Source organism: Gymnodraco acuticeps, unplaced genomic scaffold, assembly GCF_902827175.1.
Source record: "Gymnodraco acuticeps unplaced genomic scaffold, fGymAcu1.1, whole genome shotgun sequence".
Taxonomy (NCBI): Eukaryota; Metazoa; Chordata; class Actinopteri; order Perciformes; family Bathydraconidae; genus Gymnodraco; species Gymnodraco acuticeps.
The window spans coordinates 3,591,004-3,603,350 of NW_022991216.1; the positions used below are offsets into that span (position 1 = coordinate 3,591,004).

At 39.0% G+C, this 12,347-nt stretch overlaps 1 protein-coding gene across 1 annotated transcript in view; it reads left to right on the forward strand.

Annotated features, from left to right (window-relative positions):
- mast4 (microtubule associated serine/threonine kinase family member 4) overlaps positions 1–12,347 on the forward strand; it is an 84,174-nt gene that overhangs the window by 844 nt on the left and 70,983 nt on the right.

Below are 12,347 nucleotides of genomic sequence, written 5' to 3' on the forward strand. Positions count from 1 at the left end.
AAATACAACAGTTCTGCTAAAAATGAAGGTTATTTCTTTAAAAAATACTGTTCTAAAGAGGTTTTCATTCAAATGTTGTCATTTTTTAGGTTTGTATAGCATGGTATATTGATAGGCATTTCTAATATTTAAACCACCCCATTCATATCACGAAGGGTAGACTAAATATAAGACACATCACTCAGTCTAACAGAAACATAATTCAACGCAACCATCAAATACAACCTCTGGAAAAATATCTTTAAGGATTCTGAAAATACAATTTGATCAGTGGTGTTTTTAAAACATGTTCTGGCTTTTCTGGGATTTATTTATTTTTTGCTTGGATTTTTGTAACTCTGTGACAGCGATGTAATGGTAGTACATGAGATGCAAAACTGCGTCTTGCCACACTAATTGTATAGAGGAGCAAGCGGTTGTTGTTGTGTCTATTCAGGAAACAGATGGAACGAATGAGGAAGAACAAATCCATGCCTCAGCCATTTCATTTGTATTACACTTCTGCAGACTGGTTAGACTGGCTCAGATGAGCACAAAGCAGTATGAGGCCATCAGGGTGTGTTAATTATGCTCGCAGACTAATACATCTTTTCCAAAATATAATATTATGCAACATGACCTCTCAGGCTATAGGTGTGGCAGACTGTCATCCAATATAAAATCCAACATAAGCAACGTGAGAAAACGGAAGCTTTTGCAACATTATTCACGGGTTGCTCCACAATTTTTCTCACTAACTCTGCATGCGAGCTCATCTGTACTTTTAGGTATTGCGCATCATGACTCTAAGAACTGAATAATTGATTTGTCATGGAAGTTGCCATTGTACAGACCTGCATAAAAGGCACCAGATTGCATTTACTGTGAGGAAAATATACAAGTATAAACCTGAACTGGGGTGTTGTCATGTTTGCTAACACTTTTGCTTTGCTTATTAGACTTGACTGAAGAACAGTTTGACAGTTTATTAGCTTAATAGAGCTGAGCCTTCACAGCCGATAGGGAAGGCGCAGGAAAAGCATGTTTACTGGTTTCTTGTTTCATCCTATCTTAAAGTAAACAATTCTTATCATTAAAACAAATACTGTACATTTGGCTGAAATACATGTTTTTCCACAGCAAGTGAAATATGATTCCCCCAAAATATTCTTTCTAAAATTAAACCACAGACGTCAAAAGCAAGAGTCAGAGCGGCTTGTATAAAATGAACCCTGTGCCCTTTTCTCTTGATCCCTTTTTAATACGTCAGTTTGAAGTTCATTTAACACCAGCGACCCCTGTGTCGACGCTGGCCACTGAAGATGAGATGTAATTTGACCTTCACTAAATACAGACGTCCACAAAGCAGGTAAGCTGACCTGACAGCCACTAGCAGCCTCTCAGTGTATTACTACAGGGATAATCAGGGAACCCTGACCTTCGAACTCTGTCTCGCTGCGGAGTTAAAGTGGGAAAGGATTCTGAGAACTTGCATGACGTCTCTGTTACAGACTTAGCCTCGTGCAGTGCTTCAAGGAATGAGATACTTACTACAGTGGCACTTCACAGATTTTTCCACGGTGTTATCTTCACAAAATCTCAGTGTGGTTGGATCTTTGTTCATCCCTGACATCTGAATCAGTCCAGCGTCGTGGGCAGTGACAGAGAACATTGACGACAGGATGAGATTAGCCCATCTTTTTCTACATGCACACAATAAAAAAACAGACATAGATTAGAATAAGAAGCATACAGTCCAGATTTGACCCAGGAACACAGAACGTGAACTCATTGCATTTCATTACATGCATTCGTTTGAGATTAGTGTCGGTAGCAGGTAATCGCTTAATCAGTCCATTGTGTAAGAATTCATTTTCCGTCAAAGTCAAGTGTGAAATAGTTTTTGCCTCCGTTAGACTAATACATCAATCGTTAAAGCATTGAAGCTCTATTTATTGTATTAGACCAAGGAACAATGTATTCATTTTAGAGAAAATGATAAGCAGATTCATCAAATCCAGAAGACAGAAGTTGTGAAAAATACCCATCACAACTTCCAAGAGAGCAAAGACGTGGCCTTAAATCACTATTTTTGCAGGAACAACACCAAAACCAAAATATTTTTGATTAACTATAATGTATGACACCACAAGCAGCAAGTCCCAGATAATCTGGAACCAGAGAATATTGTTCATAATTTAAAGCTACATTTATAGAAGGATTAAACAAATATAAGCCTTACAAAAAACACTGTTTAGGTCCTCCCTTGATTCTCATGACTGAACATGACTTGAGGATTTATGATGTGCTTTAGCTGGCGGTAGGATTATTAAAAAGAGTTTCAGATCATATTTGTGCCTAACAAGTATTACGAGTCTGGCCCACTGCTTGCCAAGGTTTACAATATGTCAGTGTGTTAATCATTGCTGCTATTCCCCCCCCCATAATCATAAATGCTCTGTTCCCATGCTGTCTCATCTCTACCTCTCATGTTGTGATAGCACGGTATGGGGAATGCCACTTGTGTTTTGCTAAACCCCACAATTTCCTATTTGGTTTTCTTGCATTTATGTGCTGCTGCAACAACAAATGTATTTCCCACAGAGGATCAGGATTAGTCTGTGTTCAACCCTTAATATTATACTTTCAGCATGTAATGTATTACATTTCAAACCAGTTTTCCCACCGCAGTATGATAGGTAATACAAACTTCTGCACAGATCGGAGAACATCCTGCAACAACAGTGATTATCCCTGTTCTTCCCACATGCCAGGTTAGTCTTCTAGGTGTTTACAGTAGTTACTTTACAATCAGGTGGATTATCTTCAGTACACAGAGCGAGCATAAACTGAATGGCTTCCTCAGTGGTGTGGGCTGGAACATGCACTGCCACTACCAGCCCAGAACACAGTTAGATTTTGAGCTTAGTGATCTTAAGCGGCTATTTGTATTTTTATAAAAACAATGGGAAATGGATGGCTTGTACTGAGGCAACAAACTGAGAATTATCATCTGTATCTGCAGCTCCCCTCAGCTTTACGGAGATTAATAGTGACTCTCAGCTAATTTTTTATTGACATTTTTTGTTTAATCTTTCTTATCTCAAAGCATCATTTTCAGAGAACATCTATTTTCAATGACAAAGCTTTTAAAACCCATGCATGTCATTCATGCAGGTTGCATCGTTTCTCCATTACATTTATTGTACCATTAAAGCAGGTCTATTTGTTCTTCTTTTCCTATACTTGGTTGCTGTGACACTTGATTTATTATGCTGATTCTACAGCACATCCATTCACTTCTCAACACCATGTTCGCACAGGTGTGTATCCCACTCAGTGATGTGCTTTATGGAGCATTCAAATCATTTACTGATCGGGACAGATAACAAATGACTTCCCTCAAAGCAAGGCCAGGCAGGTTGATTTATGGAGCATGTCAATAACAAGGCAATTCAAAGTGCTTTACAATACATGATACAAACATTAACAGTTATTGCAAAAGAAACACATTATAAAGTGATATTTAAATACAAAACTGAGAAAGTCTTTACTTAAACTGTTTTTTCTGAGCACTTTATTAGAATGAACTGGCCCAGTCCTTTGCAGAGACTAATGAGCTTTCTTTTTTTAAAATGGGAAATAACCGTGTGTGACAATTGGCACTGAGCAAACTCCATTAACTGGAGATTCGACTGGACAGCGTTGTTGAAATGGAGCAGCTCTGTTTAGGTTACCCGGACACTCATTTATCTCATTTATCTCATGAAACACATGTTCATATGCTCTGGCTATGTTTAGCATACAAGGACACTTTGTGGAGGGAGATTTATGTGTTTAAAAATGCCTGAATGATAAAGATAAATGGAGGCTGAGAAAAACCCGAATCCAAAGCCAGCTGCAAAGGCACCGGGGCTTTTACCTATCGACGAGGCTTTTGAAAAAGGCAAGAAGTTTGCCAGAGACGACCCCAGGGCTAAAACGATCTCTAACTTCATCATAGAAATGATGGCGCTTGACGAGAGTCAAAACTGTTCTTGGCTTTGTTTTGTTCATAGTAGTAATCAGTACTCAAGTTGTAAAAAAAAATCAGGGGGGATGGTGGATTTTATCACATGGGGACATAATTTGTGCTGATAGCCCGCCGAGGGTGGGAGACCAACCAGCATAAAGATCATTATTATACTCCTAAAACAACATGCATGTTATGGATGTTCAGATACTCCTTTCATTGCTCTTGACCAAGGCACCTCAGAATTAGAGTCGGTCCCCGGGCTGCCATGGCACCACTAACATTTAGGGTCAAATGCAGAGGACAATTAGTGCAAAATCTTTTTTTCACTTTAATTTAAAGGGGGGGGGGGATACAAAAATGTGGTTATAATGGAAGTCTATGGTACAAATCTTGTAGGTTAACAGTCCCTCATTTATTATTCAGATGGATCAACTGATTACACTAATAATAAAGTCAAAATAGTTTTTAGAATATTGAATTATAGTGTATTTTTTCAAAAAAGCAGTTACTGGTATACGATCAAAACTGGTATCTAAAGGGTTACATTTGTATCGTAATTAATTAAATCATTATGTAAATTAAACACTGCATGAAAACATGTAGGAAAAAAATTAGAAAAATATTGATCCGTCATCATTTTATTGCAGTTCAAATACAAATATTTTATGTTAACATTCCCAATGTTTCTTTTTTTAACAGGGCATTAAGTGCAAATTGAAATTGTTTACAAAATATGAAAATATATTAAAAGATTATACAGATAATACAAAATAGGACCAATGTTGTCAATGGCTGCCTACTCCACTCTCCCCCATCTCATGGAAGTTTCCAAAGATTTTCATAATCATGCTTTTTGGTCTCCATTTTTCTGGCTCTTGCTTTCAGATTGTTAGCTAAGCAATGGCTTTGAAGCCAAGTCTTGACATATACCTCTGGTCTGAACTTGTTCAGTGGAGGGCCAACACACTTGATGAAAAGCAAGGCTGACATGCTTTTGACCTCTAGGGAGCTTCTAGTTGTGGTTAAAATGTTCATCTGACTAAACCCACGTTCACACTCAGCTGTGGAGATGACCAGAGTGTTCACTGCTTGAAGGAGGGGTTTCAGCTCTTCTGGTGCTGGTGGTATCATTTCATCAACAGTGTTGAGTCTGACCAGCTAGCTAACACGAGAGAAAAACGTAGCTAAACTCCAAACTAAGTTGTTATTGCTGCTTATGTCCATAGATTCCACCTTTGGTGACTAAAGTAATGAGTAATGACTAAGATTACTGACTCTTGACTTACCTGAAATGTTATTTTTAGTATTTTTAAATATGAAGTCCCTCAGATCGCGTTGTCCTCCTGGTCGCTTGGCCATTGTGATGACCGTTACCTGCGCTTCTGGCATCGATCAAATAGACGCATCACGGCGCTCTGGCGCCCTCTAGGGCACTCGCAGAGTATAGCGTCAGTGACTTGGTAAAAATGTCATTGCATGTGTGCGTGCTCCCTCGCCCACAGTATTTTACTCAAAATGCGCAAAATGAATGTTGAAATAGCAGTAATACCAGTGCCATGTTCATTGATCAAATGACATAAGGGATGGAAAGGGGGAATGGCAGTTTTAGAAGGGGGATGATTTTGACCGTTTTTATTTCAGGGGGGATGCCATCCCCCCTCATCCCCCCTCAACTCGAGTACTGGTAGTAATGCTCATGTCATTTGCTCACTACTAGTCTTTTTTTTACCACCAGGTGTGCAAAAACTACAGGTACATTTAATATATATATTATATTATTATCGGTTATCGGTATCGGTATTGGTCTTGAGAAGCAGGAAGTTATCGGCATCGGTATCGGTTTCAAAAAACCAATATCGTGCATCCCTACTAGTAACACTGTACACACACTGTTTGGGATTATGCCAGCCTTTTTATACAGATACTTTGCAATACTTCCCTTCAGAAGTACTCTTAAGTTGTTCTTTTTGCATTTCTGAGATAGATGGAGACCACATTTATGACTTGAAGTCAGGAAATCCACATTTATCAGTTTGTGTTGGGATTAATTGTGTTAATGGTGAGTGACTAAAAGCCATCAAAACTGGCTTTTTAAAGATGCAAGAAAATACGCTCAGCGGGTATTCTTCATTAAGTTGTATTTTAACAAAGTCAAACTGCTAGTAGTATCTATTTCCTTTCCACCATCTGCCTTAATCTTATATAATATGTTTTTGTATTTTATGAAGGCCTGTTCCCTAAAATTGGAAGGGTAACTGTCATGCTTTGCAGCGGTGCTCTTCATGCATCAATATTTGCTTCAGTTCAACAATGTTTGACTTTCTCTTTGCAATAGTTCTGTTTCTATACCCCTAAATAAGCAGCCATTTATTTGAGCAGGCTGCCAGTCAGGGACATCCAATGTCAGCTTGCTTTGTGTGAAAGAGGATGAACACAATCTGGCTAAGACCCTTTTCACTTCTAATGTGACTGTTTCCAGGATCCATCTCTGATTTCTGCTGCTGTGAATGCATGCACATACAGGTTTCATTTAATAGCCTTTGATACAGGACCTTACGTTTGTTGGTTCCTAAGTAAAATGTCTCTTGGTCGGAATTTACCGGTATGTCAGTGTTCATCTTCAGAGGGAAGCAAGGTAAGAGACTCCTGATTGAAATACGAAATAGGGTGAACGTTTAAAGTTCCTCTAATATATTTCTTAATGTGTTATTTCTTATATTGTTTGTATGTAAAGTTATTTTTGTAATTGCCTGTGAATGGATACACTTACATGTATACCAACATATGTCATTAAGGTTATTGTATCTTTTAATAATGATGTTTTGCTGTAAGAAGAGAATATGTGCAAAATCAAGCTGCTGTTTATACTAGTTTGGCTCAAATCATGACCAAAAAACAAAACAAAAACAAAGACATTATGTACCATGGTTGAAAAAACCCCATCCTGTTTGTTCCCAGATGGACATCATGATAAAAATGTAATCAGTTTTTTCATGGACTCAAATGTAGGGCTGCACGATTTTGGGAAAAAATGTAATTGCGATTTTTCTGACAAATATTGCGATTCGATTTGCGATATTTGACAACGGAAGGTTATTGTAAAATGCGGCCATATCTCCGGCTAGGAAGGTCGTATCAACGTGCTCCCGTCTCTAGCACCCCCGCAGCCCGAGCTACGAGTGAAAGAACTAAACTTACATGAAGCTTCCGTTGGGTTGCTTTAAAGTCAAGCTTCAGTTTAAGATTCACCCTGTAATAGAAACATGTGATGGAGCATTACTAACCTGACTCAGATGCTTTGTTTCACCAAACCATCTAGGAAAGCTCCATTGGAAGCCATTTGGAAAGGGCAGGCACTTTCAAAAATACTTGGCAGGTGATTGGATCAATCTGTCTATCACCTTCTATCATGGGCCACTTCTGATTGGTTAACAATGGCTGGTACATGTGGAGCACAGCACTTCTGATTGGTGTGGATGACTGACACACAAGAAGAAGAAAAAAAAAAGTAAAAAAAAATGGCAGGCTTTGCGATTTGATAATCGCATTATTTAAAATCGCGATTTCGATTTAAAATCGATTAATCGTTCAGCCCTACTCAAATGCAGGAAGACATAATGCATGGCTTCATCATTCACATGCTGAACAATATAAATCCTGTCCATCATCTGAAATAGAAGGAGAAAAGCACGGCTGTCTTTTCCCAACTTTAGATCTTGTCAACACAGGAAGCTCAATTCCCCTGTGAGAGCACATAACGTTATATCACTGAAATCCAAAGCTTTCCTTTAGCTAATGAAGGGATATTGTCAGTGTCAGGGAGAACAATAAAGTGTCCATCGGGTGACATAAAATATGGAGGACGCTGTGGATAGTTTTGATCTTATAGAGTTATTAGGATGTAGGCCTTGGGACTTGTGTGTTTTTCTCCTTATGAGTAAACACTAAGAGCGTCAGTGCAGAGGGCAAGGGAAGAAGGAGTTGGTCCAGAGGGGAGTTCAGGGAGAGTTGAAGTAGACAGATGTTGGTTGACAAGGTCAGCCAGAATATAGTTTGTTTTACTGCAGTTGACCCTGAGAAAAAGAGTGATGAACATGTTCTCTATCTGAAGACTTCATTGAGTAAAGTTCACAAACATCTAAGCGTGGCATGTTGACCATGGCATTGAATACACACCATGTGAATATTTTGTATGTTCCTTCAAAGGAAGTTATGAGGAAACTCTCCTTTTTTAGTACTGACATCAACAGCAGCAAGCTCTTATTCTTCTCTTTAAAAAACTGGCCATTTGCTCAATCCCTTCCCCAAATGGTAAAGTCCCATCCAATACCATGAAGTATCAGCATCATTATTCAATATCTGCACGGCTAAGCAGCCCTTGCCCCGCACTCTTTTTAAGTCCAGGACGCATGTTCATGGGTCACAAGCAGGAATAAATTCTTTGTAACAGAGGTCACCATGTCCCATGAGCCACAGGAATCTGTTTTCTGATTGGCTGCGGATACTTCCTGGCCACGAAAGTTAAACTATTCCCAATATTTATTTTGGTCGCACTTCGTCGCAGAATCAAAACAGCCACAGCACGCTGAGGTCAGAGCTGCCTGCACAGCCTCCATACACATTGCAACTTTCTGCAAGCCCATTCTGTGTTTAATATAATGCAGACTTGGTTCAATTACATTTAGTCAGTCAATTGGAAAAGTGTTTTGAACATAATAGTTTGATTTGAAATGTCTGGTTGGTTGATGACTTTGCACTCTGAGATAGGGCTGCACAATTTTGGGAAAAAAATCTAATTGCGATTTTTCGGACAGATATTGCGATTTGATTTGCGATATTTGTTTTTAAGCGACTCGACGGAAGTTTATTGTAAAATGCGGCCATATCTCCGGCTAGGAAGGTCGCATCAACATGCTCCCGTCTCTAGCACCCCCGCAGCTCGAGCTACGAGTGAAAGAACTAAACTTACATGAAACTTCCGTTGGGTTGCTTTAAAGTCAAGCTTCAGTTTAAGATTCACCCTGTAATAGAAACATGTGATGGAGCATTACTAACCTGACCCAGATGGTTTGTTTCACCAAACCATCGAGGAAAGCTCCATTGGAAGCCATTTGGAAAAGTATTTCAAAAAATACTTGGCAGGTGATTGGATCAATCTGTCTATCACCTTCTATCATGCGCCACTTCTGATTGGTTAACAATGGCTGGTACATGTGGAGCACAGCACTTCTTATTGGTGTGGATAACTGACACACAAGAAGAACAAGCAGGCTTTGCGATTTGATAATCGCATCATTTCAAATCGCGATTTTGATTTAAAATCGATTAATCGTTCAGCCCTTCTCTGAGACAATAAAATACCAGCCATGATGAAGTTCAATTATATAATATGCACCACTCTGCGTGTGGTGTGCTTTTAAATGGAACAACATGGAAGCACACATATTTTGGTTTTAAAAACAGCATGTAATGCATTTGTGTGGGCGCCAGTTGTGGCTCCTGGCATGGTTTTTGGTTGTTCTGTCTGTCCTGTTCTCTTTAATGTATTCAAGTTTGGCACAAGCGTCTGTAATCGAGGATATTCTAATTAGATATTGTTGGTCAACTGTCACTGTAACCACACAAAACAAGTTCTTGCCACAACTCAATAATTCATCACACCAAGTACAATGATTTATAAAAAAAAGAAAGAAAAAAAAGGTCTAATTGGACAGAATGGTGAAGCATTGACATTTAGGACAGACACTGATGTAGACCTTAACCTTGCTTGGCGGAGCAACACTTATAATTTAGATGAATGTGTAAGCTTGTGTGAAAAACAAATGTGATTAGATTATTACTAATCCTTGTTATTCTCAGTTGTTGGTCAGAAAAGGATATGACAGAAAAACATTGGCAGGGAGAACGATGAGTGAAACAAAGGACAGCGATGACTGGAAGCAGCTCTAGAGTAAAGCCTCTTGATATATGGGCTCTATGTTCCCGTTTTACATTGTGTATTCATTGTGGCTTAGCAACCAATGAAAGACACTAATAACACTGTGTTCCCACTTATAAATGGTCCTTTAATCCATCTCAGTGAAATGATAAACAACACTTCCCCTCAAATCCTTAAAGGGAATGAATATCCTGGGTGTGAATGCGTTTGCTAATTCTCCCTTTGTAGATCAGCTTTTGTTATGTTTTTTTGAATTTGAAATCATGACTCAACCCTTACCTTTGTAATGCAGAACCATGCTAAGTGGCTGTAGTATAAACAACTCTTCCTGCTGCTCTGTCCTTCTGCTTTCAGCTTGTTTTGGTAGCTGTGTGTGCCGTATAGAAAAAGCGTTTGAACGTCTTTGATTTGTGTTTACCTGCCTCCAGTCTATGTAGTCCTTGTAATCTAGGTTGATAAAGGTCATCAGCAGGAGTTCAACTTCTGCTGTGTTTGCTCGGCTCTTGCTCAGTTCATTCACAATATGCGTGAACCATTCCTTATATGCATTTCATTTCTGTTCACTTGCATATTGTCTTTATTGATTCACTGGTTTGTGTGCTTGTGCTTTTCCTTATTTCCAATGATTCTGCCTCCATTTAAAGCATATTGTAGCTAAAGACAGATATTTCCCTCAGTGGTTGGTCGAGACCAAAACCATAGCATAAAGATGGAGTAACATTTACCACTTGGTCAGCCACACACATGCTATTCTTGCTCTGTTACTGCAGGATGTGTAATTATGTAACTGTTTACTATGCGCCATATCCATTTTTACTTTTAATAATATAGGTCAGTTATCTCACAACTTGTTTCTGCTTCCCCCAAGCACCCCAAAAACATTTGTCTTTGTAGGTGTCAAAGTATTCATGATCAGAATAATGCCTTATTTTCATGCAAGTTTTGATAACAGGAAGGGGTGGTTATCTTGGTATCATGAACTTCAAGATGCTAGATAGTGCATATAGGTACAAATAAATGGATAGTGTTGTATTTTAACTAATAGACTCGGTATTAGTAGTGTAACGGCAAATAAACCAAAACATAGCAATATAGATATAAGGCCTTTCTTTGTCCCATATTCTATACAGGGCTCTATACAAGGCTTCATCTTTCAGACTGACTGTTTTTGTTGTGCAATGTGCAGTCCATCATCTTTGTATCTTGTTTGGTGTCTGTTCTATGCTTTGACAACAAAGGGTTGTTGGTACTGTCCACTGTGTGAAGCTGAGGGTGGGGAGAGGAAGGAGAGAGGGGCAGCTCGGGTTTGATCTGGCTCTCAGGAGCTCTGCGTGGCTCTCTGCTGCAGGAAGGGAGGAATGCTAGGTGAAAGGGCACTGACGTACGTGTGTGCTACCCGCTGTGCACACAGCGAGCTAAATGTTGACTAGCTGCAGTGTTTCATATATAATCAAATGTGCATTTCAAGGACTGACGCACACTTTTAAAATCAATGGAGATGTTTTGGACAATCCAAAATCTGACTAATATCCTGTACTATCTTACTTTCAGCTGTCTTCTTTAAGTGTCTTGAATCCAATTATGCATGGTACAGGAAATATCATTTTTCTGATAACTCAAATGTAATTAGCTGATAATTATAGCCAAGCTCAGTCAACAAATATATGAAATGAAACTCTAGCCTTTCACAGTTTTCACAGGCTCGTATATCTGTTATGGTGCAACAACTGATTCCAAGGCCTCTACAGCTTATTGTTGTTGGGGTTAGAATGCTCAGAGATTGCACTGTATTCTGCCTTACCATAGTATTCTAGGCAGAAATCTATTTTACTGTAAATGGATGAAGCATTTTCTGAATTCCACTGCTCAAAGTATTTCTGTTTTTCTTTTAAAAATACTGATATTTCATGTTTCCACAGTCATTTGAAAAACAAATGTCAAAACAAAATATATTGCATGCCTTTCAATTTCAGACTTTCGACCAGTGCACAGATAGCGAGATGCAGTTGGTGATTATCTCACTTCCTTTTAAGGGTATAGTCAAATAATGATCAAATGGACTGCTTTATGGATTCAAAATCAATCAACCACAACAGAAACACCACCAACATCTTCTCGTCATCTGGCTTTTTATTTTACAACTATGCAACAATGAAAACACATAAGGCCCTAATGCTGAAAATACTGTCGCTGTGTTGAAGGAAAGAAGTTGATTAAAGACAGCGTAAGCTGAGATATATTATGAAACACAGCATCTTGGAGGAAATGCGTCTGACTTCCTCAGTGATGTAGAAACAGTGCACATGGGCACCCTGCAGTCACTTAGCAAAGCTACTGTCCTCCGTCCTCCGTCAGGACATGGTATCACTGTTTGCTGTCCAGGCATACAGATCATAGTGACCTGCACTAAGGAAA